This window comes from Coturnix japonica, chromosome 1 (genome assembly GCF_054131305.1).
Source record: "Coturnix japonica strain WE chromosome 1, WE-NBRP24, whole genome shotgun sequence".
NCBI lineage: Eukaryota > Metazoa > Chordata > Aves > Galliformes > Phasianidae > Coturnix > Coturnix japonica.
In genome coordinates, this window is record NC_140663.1 from 67,892,431 (window position 1) to 67,914,196 (window position 21,766).

The following is a 21,766-nucleotide window of genomic DNA, read 5'->3' on the forward strand; positions in this document are numbered from 1 at the left end:
TCAGTTAATGATCAGCCCTTAAGAATATTACTAGTTGCCCTCTTTCAAGGAAGCCACCTAAAAGTTATTTAGCTTTAGGTGGTTTATTCATGTGCATACTTCTACTGCTAGTCTTGGAGATGGCACTGTGCAAGCATTACAGTAAAATTCCACACAACAACAAAAACAAAAGCCTGCAGTTGCAGGCTTTTGCCTTTCGAATTTACAGATGATAGAGATTCATCAGAGTCAGGGCTTTGCTTTTCCAGTGAGAAGCGTGCCAGGCTTTGTCCTAGCTCTTGAGCTTAGCTGTCTTTCCTGAGCACCAAGAGATGTTTCCTATGTGTTTTACTGGGCTGCACATTAATGTGATCCCGCATTGAGTAAAAACTTTAAAATGTTTATTGGAATTTAAAATAATCTGTGGGCCATTTCCTGTTGACAAGCCATGGGTTCCCCCTCCCACGCTCTCCAATAGCCAAGCTTGCAGCAGTCTCTGTCTGCAGCACAGTCAGTGAAGAACCACGTGGCCCAAGACCCCTCCACTGGATGTGTTTTCTTTTCCATAGATTGTGATTTGCCCATAAAAATGGCTGGTGTTGCAGGGTGTATCTGCAGTACATACATCCTCAAACATTTAAGCGGGAGGCCTTGCTGATTTATTTGGTACTGAAAGTGCTTTTTTGCATTCAGCTTCCCGACAGGGTTGCATGAATTCGTATCACAATTCAGATCTTAATGACACTAAATATCTGAAACATCCATGTTCAAATGTGCAAGCTTTTAGAAGTCTGATATTAGATTATTTACCAGGCTTTTAGATGGAATAAGCTATAATTACTGTTGCATTCTATTAAAGTGCAATAACAATATTGGTGTTGCTCAATGGATTGACAGTTGTGAAACAAGCAGTCAGACTTGTGCAGTGGCTGATTTTCCATCTTTTCGGCATCTAGCTGGTTTTGTCTGAGGTCTTCATCACACGTAGTCTTTCTGCAATAAAATGTTTTCATTTGCAAAACAAGAATGTCTTCCTGGCTATTAAACAACAGGCAGGGAGTCTTGCAGCAGCTATGTGGAAGAAGGTGAGCGGATCCAGTCAGCCCATGGATCACAGCTATGGGAATGGGATCAGCAAAAGCTCGCTGTGCCTTTGCCAGCTCCTCTAGCTCCTGGTGACATGCAGGAAGTGGGCTGCCCCTGTGCTCAAATATTTGCTGTGGTTTCTCTTGCTTATCCAGTGATAGGAATTTTAACAGACAATGTGTCTCAGGTCTGCTGTGTCATCATGAAAGACTTTCTTAACAAGGTCACTACGAGATGTAAAGTGGGGCCTTCCCATTAGGCATTTATCTGAACAGAAAGTGCAGCCCCAAACAGCATATCCAGTGTTTCATAAGCTGGAAAAGCTCATGCTCCATTTCTCTTTCTGTGGCTCATGATTTAATGATGGGCTACTGTTCACTTGCTGAAAACTATTTCAGTTTAACTGAATTACTCTCCCTAAAGGAAAAGAGGTGGCCAGACTCTCACAAAAGAACAAGCTTTATAAACAGAACTCACTAAAAGAAATATATCAAAACTTTTGAGTGTAATTTAAGATGTTTTATGCATAATTTTTGCAGGCTGGATCCTGCCCATTTGTGATCTTTCAGAATAACACAAAGTCAAAAGTCCCAAGTGATAATAAATGGAAGATGACAACACAAGTTACATCAGTTAAATGCATGGCTTAGTGCATATGCAATATGCAAATTATTCTTAAAGGACTGGTTCTCTCTCCAAATCAACCCACTTACACAACCAAGCTGGTGAAACAGAAGCAAATGTGACATGAGTCCATCCTTATCTTTCTTGCTGAAAACCTGTCCCACTGCAGAAGTGTCACAGAAAGGTCTGTGCTGGGATTAATGGTTGTTTTAGGGCAGGCTGTCTTTGAGGGCTGGTTGGCTTTAGATGCAGGTCCCTGGGCTATACTAGAGCAAAATTCTAAGAGTGGTTAATGAAAATGTTCTAAGATAAATCATCTCAAGCACACCTGCCTCATTTTAATATGACAAGTCCTGGACAGAACCAGAGAGCAGGTTACAGGTTTACACAAGCATAATTTTCCACAAAACTCTCTAGATACTGGATTATTCTTTAGTCTAAGTAAGGTTTAATTTCCCAACAAAATAAGAGATTAAAGTTGATAGCTATGTTTAACTATATTTAATTTCCATTACAGATGTTTAAGGTGCTGTTGATGTAAATTGTGGACCAAGACAGTAGTTTCTAAGGTAATCTTGCCCAGGTGGCCAAGAAGGCCAATGGCATCCTGGCTTGCATCAGAAACAGTGTTTCCAGCAGGAGCAGAGAGGTGATTGTTCCCCTGTACTCAGCACTGGTGAGGCCGCATCTCAAGTACTGTGTCCAGTTTTGGGCCCCTCACTGCAAGAAAGACATTGAGGCCCTGGAATGTGTTCAGAGGATGGCAACAAAGCTGGTGAGGGGTCTGGAGCACAGGCCTTATGAGGAAAGGCTGAAGGAGCTGGGAATGTTCAGCGGAGAGAAGAGGAGGCTCAGGGGAGACCTTATAGCTCTCTATAACTTCCTGAAGGGAGGTCATAGTGAGCTGGGGGTTGGCCTCTTCTCTTGTGCCATTAGTGATAGGACCAGAGGGAATGGTTTCAAGCTACGGCAGGGGAGATTCAGGCTGGACATCAGGAGGTATGACTTCTCAGAAAGGGTGGTCAGGCACTAGAATGGGCTGCCCAGGGAGATGGTGGAGTCACCGATCCTGGGGGTGTTCAAGGAGGAATTGGATGTTGTGCTGATGGACATGGTTTAGTGGGAGCAATAGGTAATAGGTGAACATTTGGACTGGATGATCTTTTAGGTCTTTTCCAACCTTGGTGATTCTATGATTCTATGAATTTCTATCCAACTTTGAAAGTGAATTTACTAGTTACTTCTTACTTGTTTGTCAGAACTTCAAGCAGGAACGTTCCAGATGTCAGTACATCTCTTCCTGTCTCCTGCCTCAACAGTTGTATATGAGATGCCAAAACTTACCATTTAACTCTTCTGGGCCCAAAGTGTTTAGAATTTCTCTAATAAACAATATCATTTTCATGCTGATGCTTTCAGAATTGCTATTGGATGGCTATTGTTATTGAAAACAATGATGAGAATTGTGGATTTACCTTTTGCTTAATGTGGTAATTCCCCCAACATTGTTACTGTAACTCATTCATTTCTCCATTTAGAAAAAAAAAGGGGGGGAGGGGGTTGTGTGTTTTTTTGTTGTTTTGTTTTTGTTTTTAAAGAAAAACTGTTGTTGGTGAACAAACACCTTTCTTACAGTAACAGTGGATTCATACATTACGGGTAAATGAAATGGGAAAGAAGTCCTGTCCAAGATCTTCCAGAGGGGAAGCCCACTCTCAACATTTCTGTAACATGTTAAGCAACCATCAGGGAGAGTATTAGCTTGAAAATATTTTACAGGAGCAAGCAAGTACTCTGAACAATAATCTGTCTGGTTCCTTCCTAAATACACTCTACCTCTCATCCAGACCCCTTCTTCCTCCAGTGTAAGATTCCTTTACTTTGCATTTTGGTTTCACTTGGCACTCTATGACCAGATTCAGCAGGATTGAGCAGATTGAATACTATTTAAATGTTTCCTGCTTCAAAAACAGCTTTTTTCCTATCCAGGCCTCTCACTTCCCTGCTTTTGCCCTGTTGGCTCAGCAAATTCTCTGCTGCCTCTTTTTCCCCAGTCTGCATTTCATATTTGGTGTTTCATTTGCCACACTGAGGTTCTCCACTTGGGCGACATCTTTAAAACCTCTCTGTCAACACCACCATCACTGTGACTCATGTCTTATTCATTATTTACTATTGCAACATATTTTTTGGTCTTCCTTCTTCCCATTCTCCAGTTAAAGCTATCCTTTACTGTCCCTCTCAAGCCTCTCTAGTATTTGCAACAGCTCTGTACTCCTTTCTGATGGCTGCTTCCGACAACCAACCCTTCTTTCCTCTAATACCATTAATACCATTTTCCCAAAGATCAGTACAGAACACAGAAGCAAGAAAGAATGCATGGTGGATCATGTTTCTTAATAGAACTAGCAGCTTATGGTCAGTTCTCTTTAAGACTTGTACTATGTCCATTATATTACCCACGCAATATGTGCGTATGTCCTTGCACGCCTGGATTAGCACACACCACAAATGGTTCTCCCAGCATACTTTGATCAATACTTATTTATTCTTGTCTGGCTTAAGTTATAGCCTTAGTCTAAGCTTCAGTAGTTTATGCACCTTTTTGTGTATTAGGAAGGAATTACCATGTCACGTCAGCTTCCTGTGATCTCAGCTCTTCACAAATAAGTCAGCCCGGACACAGAAATCAAAACTAAAGTTGTAAATTCTGTTTGCCTCCATACTAGGGATTACACTTCACTCCGCGTTCTTCACGCAACAAAGGTATAAGTACATTAATTTAGCAAGCAAATGCAGTGATTTTAAAAGTTACATTATGGCTGGAGCACCCAAGCAGAGTCAGTGTGAATCATGTGCACTTATATTTGTTTTCCTGCAAAGTCCGGTGGTTTGGCTTAAGCTGCTTTTGAAGGTGAGTTTAAAGTTAAGCATCTAGTTTGACTTTTTTATTTATTTATTTATTTTTTAGCAGAGGCAATTAAAGGGAAAGTACCGGTTGCATACTGCTTGGAGAGTGGCAGAAGTTCCACTCCCAGAAGCTGAAAACACACTGGGAGTTACTAGGACTTTGTATCCACTTCGGTGCATTTTCCAGAGCCCATCTAAGCAGACTTTTGCACTGCTCCAAGAACCTTAAAGCAAGCAGTTTATTTTTCTATTTGCTTTTGCTACAGTATTAGAAAACACCTAATTTTATTTTTTTTCCCAACCTGGAGAAAGAGCAAGACATTTTTGTCAGTGTATGTTTTCAAGTACATCATATCAAGTAGGAATTTTGAGTTTGGGTACTAGGGCGTGTAAATCTGATACTTATTCAAAGCAATTAGCTGAGTAACTATTCTGCTTAAATTGTTTTCCTACCCTGTTTTCCAGGCCATGACTAACTCTCACTGTGCTACACCCATTTTTTTTCCAGCATTCATGACTGATACTTTGAGCACATGCTAGAACAGCCTTTCATGAAGAACAACCACATATTTCATTTCTGGGCTCTTTACTCAACTATCACAGAAATACAGGTCAGATTTTTAAGCAAAAGAAGCTTGCAGTCGGGCTGATCCTTTTCAGGTGCCACTTTTTCCTTCACACTTCAAATTGACCACATTGTCATTGAGGTATTTCTCACTGTTCTTTAAATTGGTTTGCTTAGACATGTGAAAATCACAATTAACAGGTTTTTGAAAGCAAGACAGTACTTTCAAAATCGTTTCAAATGTTTGAATAAATAATTTCCAAACAAGACATTTTGCTTTATGGAAGAGGCCGTATGAGCTCTACAAATGCAGGCAGATTTACTGTGCCAGGACATATCTGCAAGCTTATTTCTTGCTAGATGTTCAGGGCTGGCTCATCTGAGGTGAGCAGCAGAAAGGCCGTAGTTTCCCGATACTGCAGACTCAGGAATGTCTCAGCACTACGTTCTCACTGTTTCCTCACTACCAGCAATTTTTAGGGCCATTCTGTGAACCAGATCAGGAGACCTGTTCAGCTGAGAAATAATTTTTAAAGGCTGCAGGAAATAAACATCATTTCCTGATCTAATTCCTGGCACATGCCCCATGTGCTGGAGAGACCGTGTGCTGTGATGAAGGAACACTGTCTGATTCCTTCCATCTGCAGTACCGCTGGAACCTGCCTGGCACCTGCACAGTCAGGCCTAGCCAAAGAAACAGAGGGGATGACAGCAGTGAGTGAGCTGAAGAATCAGAACAGAGAAAAGGGCTCATTTTAAAAGGTAGATGCAGGAAATCCTGACAAAGAAGGTGATTCTCAACTGGATGAAGAAGAGCAAAGCTGGTAAACGTCTTCAGGACTGTTGCAGGTCCCCTTTGTTTGGATATGCAAGCAGCAGTAGGAACCATGACATTCAAACCCGCTGAACTTAGGGAACCAGGGAGAGGAAGTATTTCACCAACACCAAAGCATCAGCTACTTAACACTGTATTTGTCCAAACTGTAATGAACAGTTTTAAGTAAGAAGATCTTATGGAGCCGTGTTTAGCTGGAATATCTGTGTGGGAGAGGGGTGGATACCTTTGGACTTTGTTAATAATTAGCTGGAGGAGTGTGCTAAAGCCTATGGAATGGATAGTATGGCAGTAAAAATACCATGACTCACTGAAGTCTGAGGTTAGCAAACGGACAGAAGTAAACAAAATCGCGCATGACAGGTCCTTGTGCAGATAGACTTGTTTCTCTTTAATGAAACTGCATCTGAAATGCTTCCCTCGCTTCTGGAAAATGCACGTGAATAAGCTGATACTAAACCTGCAAGAAATAAAAACTGTTGCATTCAGGGCCGGATATGAATCTAGCATGTTCTCCAAAGCTTTTCTATACTATTTGCAATATTCAGCCTATCTTCCGAACATTTTTTCTTTTCTCATAATAATCCCTATGTTAACATCTTGCCAGTTAAAAAAACAACAACACACACACAAGGAAACCTTCTTTTCTCAGGTCACTTTGCTCAAAAGGAAGTGAGAGCCAGGATAAAAATGTGGATATGTAATTTAAGAAAGCAACAGAAGGACATTCTGTGAGCAGCAGGCCCTTCTAGCCTGCATTTCACTATATGGGTGTCACTTAATGGTCAGTTGGACTGTTTTATAGAGCTTCCCCATTTTTTAAATTATTATTTTACCCATATCATTATAATTATCCTCTGATACCCCTTTTTATCTCATAGCTTGAGGTAACGCTCAACTTGTTGCTGCATTTGGCTTCAGGAACTGGCAGATAAAATTCCTCCTGTTTGAAAGAAAAGCAGCAAATATTCCCAAGTTGCTCTCCTACTAGCTACCCACTGCTTGCAGGGTTCACATGTATTTATTGGGGGAATTGCCTCTTTTGACAACACAGCTGGAGACCTCAAAGGTCCCCAAGCCACTGGAAGCACCAGGAGCAGGGCACACATAATGACTAAGTGCTGTTCCACAAGAACCTAAGTGCAAGAAGCATGGTACAGGAGTGTTTAGAGACTCACATAGATTTTGCATCTGTTTTAAATCATGCTACCCAACTGCAGTTTCTTTGATTACTCAATCCATCCATGTGCATGTCTGCAAATATTTGTTGAAGAACTTGAAATATTTGCTGTTTATCCTGGGGTGTAATATTTCATATGTTTGCTTAATGCCCAGACTAGGATTTTCAAATGTATCAGCTTGCTCAATATACCTTTAATCTATTTCCAGTTGCTCTAGAAAGAAAATAATTTCCTCTGTGTATGTATATAGACCCCATGCGCCTATTCTTGAAATGTTTACATTCTAGGAGTTAACCTGTTGAAGCTATGTAAAAGATTAAGCTCCCTGTCCCTCTCACACATGTCAGCAGGTTTGTCATCAAAAGAAAAAAAAATAATTAAAAAGCCTTTGCTGCAACATACTTGCAGTGAGCACCCTGCACTGCTGGAAAAATAGGGTGAAGACAAGGCCCTGCTATTTTATCTTGGGGTAAATGAGGCTAAGATTAATCAAGGGTGTGAGGGTGTTGACATCACCTAATTGCTTGGTAGTAGAATTACAAGTGCTGTCTCTCCACTTGAGATTTTACAGTTAGATTAGCTATTACATATTACCGTGCTCTAAGACAAGGGCTTTGCTGTAAATAAAAACAAACCAAAGACAATTACAGTACAAAGTGAAAATAGACCTTATTCTGAAGGGCAATGCCATAGTTTAATTTTAAGAACAGAAAATGAGTGACAGGATCACAGCATGGCTGAGGCTGGCAGGGCGCTCTGGAGGCCACCCCTGCTCAAGCAGAGCTCCTCAGGGCAAGGCACTGAGGCCCATATCCAGGCTGCTTCTAAAATTCCCAAGGCTCCACAACTCCTCAAACCAAGATGTCTCAGGCTCCAGAGCTGCACTTAATGGCGGTTATGGCAGCAGAGTAGTCCTTTAGGATTATGCTGATGTCACCGCTTAGCAGTGCTGGAAATTGAAAATTCCATTCCCTCCCTTCAGGCCCATATCTCTGTCATTTACATGCTTTGGGCTCAAGCAATTTTCAGACCCCCAAGCAAGTAAAAATTTGACAAAGATTAACCAAGTAGAGTAAAATTTTGGTTAATCTTAGTCAAATTTTCACTCATTAAGGTGACGAAAAGGCCAGATTATTTTCTGTAGGTGCATGAGTTGGGCTGACTCATTGAGGCACAGCAGAGCAGGCCCACAGGAGAAGAGACAGCCTCAGCCAGGGCAGGAGGAAGCTGGATCTTCCCTGTCGCGGCTGTAAGTTGTTACATAAGTTTGGTTGTTTGTTCAACCACACCTGGGACGAAGGTGGCAAAGGCCACTCATTGGGATGTTTAAAAGTAGATCAAGGAGTGGCTGAAATCACTGGTGGGTGGTTTGGTTTTCCATATGACCAAGGTTAGTTACTCTTCTTTTCTCCCCGCCTCCTCTAAGCTCCTTGACTAGGGCAGTGTTCCCCTAAGCAAGCCTCCCACTGTCCTTTCCTGCCATCATTGAATCAGTCCTTAAGGCCCTATTTATTCTGCAAACTTTTTGTTTTTTGATGCATTTTTAATTGACTTCCATTGACATAATTATACTAGAGTTGTTGCTCCTGCTCACCTGAGCAACCACAGCAATTCGTTGGGACAAACATCTCACACTGTTCAGTTCTGTAGAGCTCTCTGTGTCTATAGATAGCTTAAGATCCTGAGATATCTTAACAGCTTTCATTTGCAACTAGCTGCAGGAAAATCAAAGACCTGAGTCAGTCGTTATCTTCAAAGAATCCTCTGAACCACATGCAGGAAAATACATATAATTAAGTAATACAATTGATTTACCCATTTTTTAGAGGTTTGAGCCAAAGCAAACTGTCCTTAATCTAAACTCATTTTATCTCCAATTAAAAATAAAAAGATTAATATAATACTGAATTTTTAAATAACTGCAGTTCCTAGAAGTGCTCATTTGGAACAACCAAACCTTTCCCCCCACCTCTCTTAAACTGACCTTTTTCACTCCAGAAATAGATGTTTTACAGCTGATATATATATTATGCTTATGATGTTTTCATTTAGAAAGATACCTACAGATGTTAAATTAATCTAGACAGATTATATTTACCTTTGAGACATAGCTACAGTGTTTTCTCTTGGAAGGTATTCGTGTTTTATTTGGCTCCATGGTTCATGAAAGTCTGGCTTTCTCTGCACAAATTATGGCTGATCTCATGCTTTTTCTCAGACATCCACTCATGCACATACATATGAAAGATGTGTATAATGCTACCTGAGGATGTACTTCAGAATCTGTTTTGAATTTGGTTGCTAATTCAATGGCTCTGCTTTTTCCTTCTGAAAGCAATTTTAGTGTCGAATGGGACTGAGCCTAGCAATACTGTTCTCTAAGTAGCCTCCTGGTAGAGCTACTCCATACTGAAGAGATAAGCCAGATCTCAAGATAGATATAAGTCTGGCAATACAAATGTATGAAAATCTGTCTGTTTGCAGCTCTCTGAACACGTATGGCTGGACTCTATACTGCTCCAATGTGAAAAACCAGGCTGTACCCAGAGCAGCCTGTACCGGATATGAGGCTTCTGATAAGCTCCTGGATACCAAAGATTATTGAGCAAACATGTTTGATACAGCAGTACACTATATTATATTGTTTTTTCCATTGCTGATCACAAGTCATCAAAGCGCTAGTAAAAAGTAAACATTTCAATTCCAAGGCTTTGGGCTTCAGCAAAATTAAAACTTACTTTTAAAAAATCTTCATGTGCCTTAAAAAAGAAAAACAGTACAGCTTTTTTGTTGTTTTTTTGGTTTTTTTTTGTCTGGATTAATTCATTGGAGCAATGTGCTAAATACAGTGAGCCATTCTTCTTAGGATCGCACGGATCAAGCCTCAGTTCTTGGCAAGCACACCCTTCATACCATGCATGCTGCAATCCACCAGTGTTATTTTTTATTCATGGCAGGAGAGCAGAATGATTACAGCAAGTTAAAGGATAGCTCCTCCCTGAGGATCTTACGCTATAGCAGGAGCTACCGCAGAGGAGTGGGGGAACACAAGGGTTGCCATAAAGGTCATGACAAAAGCTTGATGTGGCACGTGATGTTCAGACTGGGGCTCAGTTGTAGGTAGTTGGTATTAAAAACGGGGAATGCATGTACTGCTGAGATGTACCAGATGCAGAAACATTGTGAAAGGAAGAAAAAAAGACCTTCAATTGTGCATTGCTGGTAGTGGAGACCTTGGATTGGAGTTAGAAAGTAGAAGGATTCTGTAGACACTTCAGTCCTTTAGTCCCCATTAGGACCAGGCAACCTAACTCACCCCATGCCCTGTAGGGACCTGAGCAAAATGACAAGGTTTTATCTCACTTTTTATGGTGTTCTGTGAGAGAAAAGTCTTGCAATTATTTTTGCCTTGCTGGATTCCCCAATGTAGAAGTGATACAAACACAGAAAGTTATTAAAAAACCAAAAACAAACAGAAAACAAACAACAACAAAATTCAGGAAAATTACATCCCAGACTTTTGCCAGTATTACTACCAGAAAGTATCAGTGGTCACTGTGGTAAAATTATAGCATTATCTGTAATAAGAAAAAATTGCTTTTTAGGAGAAAGGAGATAATGCCTAACTATCAAAACCATGTTTTGTTTGTATCAGGCAGAATGAAGCCTCAGATCTCACATGAGATGACATTGAACATAAAGAGATTGATTAACGTACCTTTTTTTCCCTCCAGCACAAATGGAAATTAAATCTACCTTACGCCATTAGAAACTGCATCATAGCATCCTGATACAAGGGCATTGACATATGCTGCAACCATTTTTAGTAACTGCTCAAAGCAGGAGTTCTGCATGCCCTGTTAGGGATGATATAGAGCCTCTCTACCTGATACTCACAAGGCCATACCTTCTGCTGCTTTTCAGAAGGTCGCAACTTTTAGCTGTGCCTCTTTCCAGATGCATTTGTAATCAGTGCTTATCTATCATACAGCCTGGGTTTAACTGCAGTGTAAGAGCTGCAGCTCTTTTGCATTCTTATCTATATTACTATTTTCCTTGCCCTGCTGCCACAGATGAAATGGCTTTTTGCCAGGTTCATAGTACAGAAATAAAACACCTTCTTTTCCTCACAGCCCCTACACTTGAATGCAGAGATGGCAGTGGTATCAAGAAACAAACTGAAAAGTTGCCTGCTAGCACAAATGTTTCTTGCTATAACAGTACTAGATATACCAATGTGCTTCTGAAGAAAAGTTCACTGTTTAATAAAAGTAGTGAAAAACACAAACAATATGTATTGTAGGGATCCCAGGCCTGGTGACAAACCAGGAATTTTGATGTTATAGTTGATATGACTTCAACATTCAGCTGGCTTATATGACTATTCAGCAAGCACCACATGTAGCAAATGAAGATTAGTGCCCACCTAAATTACATGCAGATTTGCTGGAAGGCAGACAATAACTTTTAGCTTTAATAGCACCAGTTACTGTCATTTAAAAGTATTTCTCCTTTCACTGACAAGAACACAAATAAATGATTTCCATTAAGCTCTTCTGCTTTTTATTCCCAATAACAAAATTCTGTCTCTACAAAAAGCAGAGAATATCTGCCCTGGAAATTATTTAAAAATAAGAAAAAAATATATTTTATGTTTAAATTACTCTCCAGTAGGAATGAAACACGGCATTCCCTCCTCTGAGGATGTTCTCAGATGTGAACAAACCAGAATCTACGCAACTTAGTCACAAAAACCACTGAAGTAAACCTTAAATCCAGTTTTAGGAAACCATGAAGTACTATTTTACAGTGCTCTGTGAACAGTTTCGTATTACCAGCAGTTGGCTTAAAATAGTAACAGAACAATTGTGCCATCCTCAAAAATAATCATCCTGTCATGTGAAAAATATTTGCGTGAAGTAAATGGACATTGAGTAACTGCGAACTTTTGTACCGGTGGCTTATGTTGCATCAAGACATGTTACAAACAAAGTGGGGAGACTAGGAAAAAAATGGGCATACAGCAGCTTGTACTCTTTTTCCATTGTGTTGTGTATAAGAGCATCCTTCAAACAATGACAAAAAGGCTCGCCTTTACTACAAATCTTAAACACACCCAAACAGAATAAAATAGGCTTGCAGGCCTGATTCTTGCTTATTGCTAGTCCCTTTGACTGGTACTTGGAGCTCTGTGATTTTTTGTTCTTCCATCTGAAACCATCTAGCAGAGACTTCCATAGCATAAAGAGTAGCAATTTGTCTTCAATATTGTTTGAGATTTTTCGTACTGGGACAGATCCTGACAGCAACGCTGCACTGTGAATTGTAACCCTTAGTTACAAGTTGAACCACACTCACCGTTGAAGAGAGGGGAAACCAATGCCCCAGCACGCACAAATTCGGGATGCAGCCTCCCCATGTACATGTACAGACCCTGAAGTTGGAGCTATGAGAAACTGATGTCTTTGTCCAGCTGCTGCAATTTGGAAACGATCCTTTCATTCCCTCTGCTTGCTTGGAAATTGTAAGAAAAAGGTTTAACATCTCTAGCAAAAGAAGTCATGATTCACCTGTGTATAGGATTGGTTTTACAGCTGGGTCTAAGGTTCTCTGATTTCAGAGACTTGGGAAATATTGAGGATCCCTAAATTTTCACTGTATTGCTTCTTCTAAAAATGTAATTCTTTTTAAAGCCAAAAAAGAAAGACGAGGCTTTGAGGCTTTCTCATAATCTTGGTACTGAATGAAATAATCACAGTGGACCTTTGTGCATTAAATAAAATCCTACTTTTTCCTCCACTGTAAAACACCAGTGAAGGCACAGGAATTAATTCTCTGAGTGAAAAGTAAGTATTAGAATAGTGGAAAATGACTAGTTTTCATTAGAAAACCCAGAAATTTGAAGTGCTGCAATAGTGGCAGTGCCTGGGTTTGATCAGGACTCACCCAAAGGGCTCTGTCCACATGGCCTGAAGCTCTCTTTTATTTCTGGATAGTTTCTGCCAACATAGTGACCCCAACCATTAATTTAAGAAAGAAAGGCTTGCTGAGATGGTGCTTTATCTCCTCTCCAAGAAGCAAAAAACTGAACACTTTGCTTTTGCTTAGATCTGTAGAACAGGGTAATATCATGGAAATAATTTCATGGAAGGGCTGGCTAAGCGAGAAGTTTCCTTATGCTGAGCTGCTTTGGTTCTTTAAGTAATGCCATTAATCATCAGGAAGTACCCTGCATGCATTTCCAAGTGACTGTAAGCTTTCTTATTAAATCCCTGTAGCACAAGCTATTGCATGCTGTTGGTCTGTAGATGGCATCGTTATAAGATCACTAATGAGTATTCATAGCGAAACGTGATGATGGGAGAGAAATAGCACAGGTGCTGCTCCCTTTTGCACTGATATGTGTCCAAGTTAATAGGCAAACACTAATCTACTCCACTTTTGACTATTCAGTTGCCATTTTTTTACGTATTTTGTGGGAAATGGATTTCTTTAAATCTATTATTCCCCTGGCGCTGTGGGGTCTACATCACCACACTGCGCATAATCCCACTGTTCACCCACCAGAACCTCATCTAAATGCAGGGACATGCACATCCGCCACCAAAGGAGAAGCACATTCATCTGTTTTTGGTTGCTGCAAATTGCTATAGAAAACCTCCACACACAATCCAGAAAGCGCAAATACTGCATCTAACATTTCCATCAGCATCACTAATGTGAAAGCTATGATTTCCCTGTTACTTTTGGCACTTCAGTAACTCAAATTAATGCATGTATCTTCTTCATGTGTCTGGAAATTTCATCTTCATACATAGCAAACAGCGATGCTCCCAAGGAAGCGTTACCAACTAGCTTTCCCAGGGTGCCTGATAAAACATTGAACAATCTAGATTAGTCTGTGTTGGTGGCTGGGTTTTTTTGTTCATTTTTTTTTAGTATATCAGACTGAGAAAGGCACAAATAACACATCACCACTGTGACACGGTGTGTAAGAAAGAGGATAATTTTATCCAGTTTGGAGAGATCTTACTTTCAAACTATGCCGTACTAATAGTCATTAATGACACTAAAGACAACGATAAACATCTGACCTCTAGTGGCAGCTATCTCAAAAAATGCTTTAAAGACAAAGTGAAGGAGTTGGAAAGAGAAAAGAATGTGGTTAAGAAATAAAGTGGAATTGTAAAAGGCAACCCAAAGTTTCATTAATTACATTGCTAGTATTTTTTTTGCTCAGATATCTTTTCTGTTGGAATCATTGTTTGGTATCCAGGATAGTTTTGCTTCGAAAACTTATTCTCAGATCTTTGAAATTGCTTAAGAAATGTGCAAATGGTTTTCCACAAAGAGGTTTTCCAAAAGAAATACAGCAATATTCTAACAAACTTTATATCTTCATGCAGAATCTTTTTAGTAAGTTGGTCGCATTGTTTGTTCCCCTTTTGTGCATACACAGTTAATCAACAAGCAGGCTTAGATTCTCATTAGACTTCATTCCTTCTCCACAACCAACATGTAACGTTTCTGAGTGAAAATTGATGCTTCTCAGTCAGCACTCTACATCAAAACTGGTGTTCCTGTTGGACTAAAAATACTGTAGCAATTCCATAAACAAAGGTCATAGCCTTCCTAATCAAGTGGCTAATCCAAACATTAAGTCCCCTCATGAGAAACAACAGTGTTGTTTAAAACCCCATAGGATTATATTTCAAAGCTCTAGCTAGCATCGTTACAACACAAACGTTCTCCTGAGCCAAAAACATTAGCTGCAACCTAAACCTACTTTTCCTTCCAGCTTCACAAAAGCTTCAGACCAGTCTAACAGTCTTGTTAATGTGATCGTGACAAATCTGCAGAGTGGCTGGGGCAATATTAGTTTCAAAGGTTCATTATTTTTAGAGTTTGACTTAGAATAACTTGGGCTTATTTCCTGAAGCCAGGATGAAAATGGAGTTATGTAAGACTCAAATCTGTTTGCACTTTAAAAGCAAGTTGGTACAGCTATATGAAGATATCACTTCTGTAAGGAAAAAAAAAAAAAAAAAGCCACAGTAGCAAATACTGCAGCCCCTTTAAATAATCACTTATGACATAATAGGGATAAATTTGCTTTCTTCTGGTTGACAAACACTGATTTGAGAAGGGTCTACTGTAGACCAAGATAAAATTGTTTAATATTTCTCATTAAAAATTATCAAACTCTCACAGTTATGTTTAAACATAGTTTCAAGCTTGATCCACTTACTTATTTTCTATTTAAGAGAAAAACTTCTGTACTGTTTCTCTTTCAGAAGCCTGTGAGAATCAGATTTTGTTTGGTCTGTTGAGACTAGTTCAAAATCTCCTTCCTCATCTTCAAGGTGCTTTGGCAGGAGCCCAAGATATCCAATGGCTTGTCCTACACAAGATGTCAAAGTAAATTAACAGAAAAGATGTGAATTTACAGTGAATATAACTAGCGCACGTGTAATTCCTTCGTGAACACACATTTAGGAGTCAGCTGGCCATAATTACCTTAATTCACAGTTGAAGTGAATTAAAATGAAGTAAACTGATGGTTTATCAACATGGGAGAGACACTGTACAATAAGCTCATTGTCAATTCACAGTTCACCAACAACTTCGCTCTGACTTCTCTTGCAGAAATACAACATGCCCTCAAGGTGCCTTTGTATGAGGTAATTTAATTTTTTTTTTTTAGGGGAAAAAAAAAAGAAGCTATATATTGAAGTGTAGGCTGATTGATAGCAGGTGCAGAAGTGATTGTATTCCAGCGGTGCTGCATGTAGAAAAAAAAAGGGTCAGCATCTATCATCTGTTCAGCTGAGGTTTCTCTCACGTTTTGTTACCATTATGGCACCTTCTACACTGTAGGGTCCAGTTTGACTGCAGCAAAGTTGTCCGAGTCAGAAGCATTTTCATAGCAGGGGATGAGGAAGCAGATGAGTGCCAAGTGCCATCCTTGTTTATTGCTCAGGAACTTCACCTTGTGGGAGTGTAGACAACCATTAACTATTTCTGAATAAAACCATACAAATGCAGTTACACGCTTCAACTTGACAACATTATCCAGCTTGGTTTAGCTTTACCAAGTATTTCAGCATTAATTTCCCCCCAAATGTCTACTAGAATTAATGGCATTTTCTGTTGGCATAAACAAACCAATGCAATAAGGAATAAGGAGAAATATTTCTACATGCAGTACTCCATTTAAATTTGATCAGCACAGTTAGGCAGACCCTGATATTATTATCCACTTACGAAAACATCACTGGTTCTATTCATTCAGCCATTTCTGCTCATTTTTCCAGGCACAGAAAGTTTGCACTGTAGCATTCCTTGTCAGATTTGGTTCCCGTCCAATACCTGATGAGCACATTAACAGTGCTCCCATTCATATGTTGCAGACTGCCAGTTCTATCTAATTTTAGTTCAGTTGCTATTTATAGTTAGATTGCTGTGTTTTCTCTTGTGAAAGCATTGCAACCATGAGCCGGGGGGGAGGGGGAGGGTAGGTATGTTCTCGTTCTGTTTGACATTCAGAATTTTCACATTTGTAAGTTACCCATGTCCAAAATACTCTGCCGTCCTCCCAGCGTAACACTGATGCTCCCTGTAATGATTTACACCAAAAATACAGTGGCACAGTTGGCTATTTGTTTCTCAGCCCACCAAGATATGCACTGTGCAAATTGCATGTGCAGTCCTACTGTTGCCTATATATAAGTAAGGCAGGTAGTATGGAATCACAGTCTTGGCTACATATGATTTTATGAAGAAAGATTTCAAGGTGCAAAGGATAGGGGAGAGGAAGGCAAAAGGAGAATGAATATACCAAGAAATGTCACGTTGCTACGATCAAATAATCCTATCAACATACACACATCCTTATGCATACAGGTATGTATGTATGAGAAACTGAGAGACAATAGGAAGGAAATTAATAATACAGTTAATTTCATCTTGCAGTAAAACATGAATGTGAAAAGTGAGCACTTTGTAACCATTTCCTTTAGAAATGTTTAAATCATATATAGCTTAGTGCTGTGAAGTAGTATAATAATCTTTAGACAAACACAAACTGGACTCTTCCATAAAACAGACAAGTCATTACATATTTTAGCAACTGGTAATTGGTTTGCAGTTTTGCTGACCTGACAGGACGGCAACCAGACAGGTGGATGAAAAATTAGCTTTCATGTTTTTAAATTGAAATTCAGTTTGTTTTCATCTTGTGATTTTAAAATGAATTCTGACCTCGATAGGAGGAGGATCTGGAGACAGAGTTTCAGCCCAGATTGGAACATTCTGGAGTCAAAAGACACAAAGCTAATAGCTTTTAATCCCCTTTTGTCTCTGTACTGCTCTCTGATATTGGAAATACGTCTCTCCCATGTTTCTAAATGGTGTAGCAGGTGTTATGTTCCTCTTACGTCTTATCTTGCTTACGTGGAATACATACTCTAATGATGCTTCATTCTTGCTCCAATAGCCACAAAAACTTAGAAGCCAGAACAGATGAGAATCACAATATAAGTCACAGAAAGTCAGAAAATAATCTTAGCACTCAGCTACCTCAATTGTCATCTGAGTCCTAGGCAATATGTGTATTACAAGGGTATCAAATCAGCACAGATTTTGATGGAGTTGAAATTCACATTCAGTCTATCTGGAATTATTCTGAGGTTGAGGTGAACTGGAACTGAACCAGAAAAGTAGTTGGAGAAAGAAATAACGGTGTGATTTGGTGGATACCATGACTCGAATGACAAAGAATAATTTCAGCTCTATTAATTCGTATCTGACTATCCCACATGGTAAGAGTCTATGACCACCAGCCCAGAGGTCACAGGGCTACAGAAAACAGCCATTACTCTAAGGAGGCAGAACTTGCTTTCACTCTGCAGTGACATCAGTAAGGCTGTGTTTTTCCCTCTCTCCTCCCCAGCCCAACACAGATGTTCCAGAAAAACAACTAGTTTAGATGTTACTGTAGATACACGCTGCAGCATTGCCTAATGAGAATTACAGGTAGAACTGTAACACTTAGAGCTTTAAAAGGGCTCTAGATTAACAAATATTTATATTAGTTTGATCTTGATTTATGGCGGATGAAAATGTTCCGTGCATGTTACTGGCAGGATACTATTGAGAAACCTTTGCAGCTGCAGGCATGTTTGTTTTCTTTTGAGGGGATGTAGAAAGAGGAGACTCAGCATGAGAGGCGACGGCTTCGGCTGAGGGCCGAGAGCCCAGAGAGCTTTGAGCTCAGCTGTCCCTGCCAGAGCCCAGCACCTGCGGGGTGGATAAAGCACGTGTCTGTGCATTGGGCCAGCTGGCTGGCATCACACCCATCCCACTCTGAAGTCCTCAGAGCTCCACCTGGGGCTGTTCTGCCACTGCCTACTCCAGGACCTGCCCGGCACAGGGCCCGGCAGCATCCCCTGCACACCCACAAGGGATGCCTGCTCCCAGCTCTGCTCCCTGGGGGAGTGCGGTACTTCCATCCCTTCTACCTCCTCGAAACAAAAGATGTGCACCACACCGAGCCACCCTCCATTTCCCGCAGCGTCTACTGAGCAAATTAAACTACACTCCACTTCCTCTTTTGCGATAACCTATTTTTACCCGATCAGGACAACACGCAATCTCTGCACACCGTAACTTTTCCTTTCATCCACGGCCACGGTCGGGCCCCGATTAGGGTTCGGGCAGCACCGCTCAGCTCAGCCGCGGCCGCCTCCCAGCGGCCCGCCCAAGGCCCTGCAGGCATTCAGGGACCCCGGCCGCTGAGCATTGCCCGACACCTCATTCAGTGCACATCCCAGGCCGTTTAGGGTATTGATGAGCTTTATTACGGCCACAGAACAGTAACCGATCAGAACAAAACTATTTTCTGCAGCATCTCTCATTTCAGTCTGCACGTGGACTTCACCTATTTGGGCACACGCTGCGTGTTGTTTCGTAGCCAAAGCCTCTCTTTTCCATCTTGCCTGCTCTCTTTGCTCTTAGTGAAAACACATCATTTTCTTAGACTAGGAGAACATCGCTTCTGTAATAATTTTACCAACCAAATCCACTACGCATCTTTTTTTCCATGAAGATTTCATGCTGTGTAATACATCTGTGAATAAACTCCTCCCTGGAACATTAAAATGAAACCAAGAAGCTTACTGCTTACATCAAAGCCAACACAAACAGGCCTCTGCTGAGGACTGGAGTAAGCAGCTCTGCAACCCAGATCTTGGGGGACAAAGAGCACCAAGTTGAAACAGAACTATTTGAAAGTGCCAAGAGGGAAAGTAATTCTTCTTTCAAACAGCAGCTTTATGTTTAGTCAGTAACACTTGCAAAGGAGCTGAGAAATTCTGTAGGAGAGCACGATGGTACTTGGAAAATAAGTAAAATCTACATGAAGCATAGAAGGAAGACGTTGAGATATTCATTTTTGGGGTGCGTAAGTAACCCGTGATAATAAGTCACGAGCACTAGAGCATCAGTGCTTTTCTTTCTCATTTCTATTGCTTCTACTGATTTCCTTCATTAAAATGTCATAGAATTTCAGGTGTCTCACTTCCTGTCTTTGCTAGGGAGCTTTGTGTGTACATCCCAGAATCTCAGCACTAACACTGGACAATGACTCTTCTGCACCGTTTTCCAGAGTCTGGAAGGTGAAGCCCCTGGTTTATATTTCTGATGTCTCTGCACATGTCATCCATCCTTCACAGCTCTCTGATGACCATGTCAGACCTTCCTCCAGCCTCTCTTTACATTCTCTTTATTTCAGTATGATGTGTTATATTGAACCATTATTGCATTATTTTTTATCATCTTCATATACATACTGACAGCTTTAACAGCACTGAAACAATATCATTTGCAGCTTCTGTGTTTCTTTCTTATTCCTCCCTTTGCCATTTCTTCCCTATTTGCTTCAATATTCAGTGGACATTTACACCTGCAAGTCAGGAACTGTGCTTCTAAAATTTCTTCTCCCCTGACTCTTTATTCCATGACTCCTTGCACACTGGGAATGCAAAAGCTTTAACATCTGTTGAATATTGAACTGCAGGAGATCCTTCTGGCTCTCACTTGGCTCGCTGAACCTCACACATTTGGGAGTTCAAATGCTGTTCTAGGCAAATTTTCATTCTTGAGGTCGTTTGACATGGAATTATTTTAAGCCAATACATACAGTTCACTTGACTAGAGTGTGTCCTGTTGGCCAGGAAGAATCCACACTTTGAGAAACTCAGATTGGATTGATCAGACTCATCTTCCGACTGCTTCCAGCATCAGATTTCTACCTCCTGACTTAGCTGACTTCTTCCTCTACTAGTTCATCTTGCTGTCCTTCTGGCACAACAGATTATTTTTCCAACTTGATCATGTTGCATATATGCAACCTCGCATTTTCATGACCTGTTGAGTCACTCTCTACGTCCTTCCTTCCTTCTGCTTCTATTTTCCATGTTCATGATTTTCCTCTCCTTCAGGAGAACATGGACAAACATCATCTTACTGGCTGTCAAATGTACCTTGGCTTGTATTACTTTCAGCCTACTAAACGTTTGGTTTTAGCACCAGGCTGGATACATTTCAGGGTATGAATTACAACTACCAATCCCTTAGTGTATATCCAGGCTTCATTCTGCTCCTCAGGAACTCCTGTACTGGGTTACAACAGACTTAAAATAAGCAAGTAAAAGACCATTGTGTCTTTACTACATTTAATCTATCCATCAAACCAAAAAGCAAAAATTTAATTTTTTGCAAAAATCTTTATTTTTCTTTAAGCCTCCTCTAGCTGCAAAATGTCTCTTAAAGTCTAACAACAGCTGAGTGGGATATTTCCAATTCAATAAGCTTCAGGAGGTTTCTTACAACATTCATGAATGCAAGACCTACCTCTACTGATCCAGCCAGGTGCATGTTGGCCACAGACGCAAGAATGCAAGAAAAGTTTTGGCTGCAAAGACTCCATGTCTCACTTTAGTTTGGAAATGGATGAATGGATGGCACACCTGTGAAAACCCGGTGTGGACAGAAATCAACAGAAAGCACTACAGACAAAAATGAGAGGAAGAGATTAACTTTTATTCAAAGATACAAAGAAATGTAATGGTGCCTAGCAGAAATGAACTCTAATTTTCTGAGAGCTGATGTCATTTTGTGTGAGAAGCTGTTTAGATATATATTAAATATATATACGTATATATATATATATTTAATTTTCAGATGTTTTTATTTTCTGAGGAAAAAGTGCTGAGAAAGGAAAGCCATCTAAGCCGTAAGTATTATTGCCAGGTCCCATAACAGCTGTCATCCTCTGCCTTTTCTAGCTGCAGAAAAATTAGCATCAGTGTACTGTTGGTCCAGAGTGACCATCAGTGTCAGGCCTAGAGCATGAGGCACAAACAAGACTCCATTGCATCTCAGACAACGAAGCTGTGCACTTTTCTCACTGGAAATATTCTAGATTTTGCTTGACAGTATCCAGGATAGCCTAACCTAAGTCTCTGTTTCCAAGTGTGGTTTGGACCAGGTGATCTCCTGAGGGAGAGGCTGTCTGACCCAGACTTT

General features: G+C 40.4%; 1 protein-coding gene across 3 annotated transcripts in view; it reads right to left on the reverse strand.

Annotated features, from left to right (window-relative positions):
• PPARA (peroxisome proliferator activated receptor alpha) overlaps nucleotides 1-21,766 on the reverse strand; it is a 71,553-nt gene that overhangs the window by 35,978 nt on the left and 13,809 nt on the right. The window lies entirely within an intron of this gene.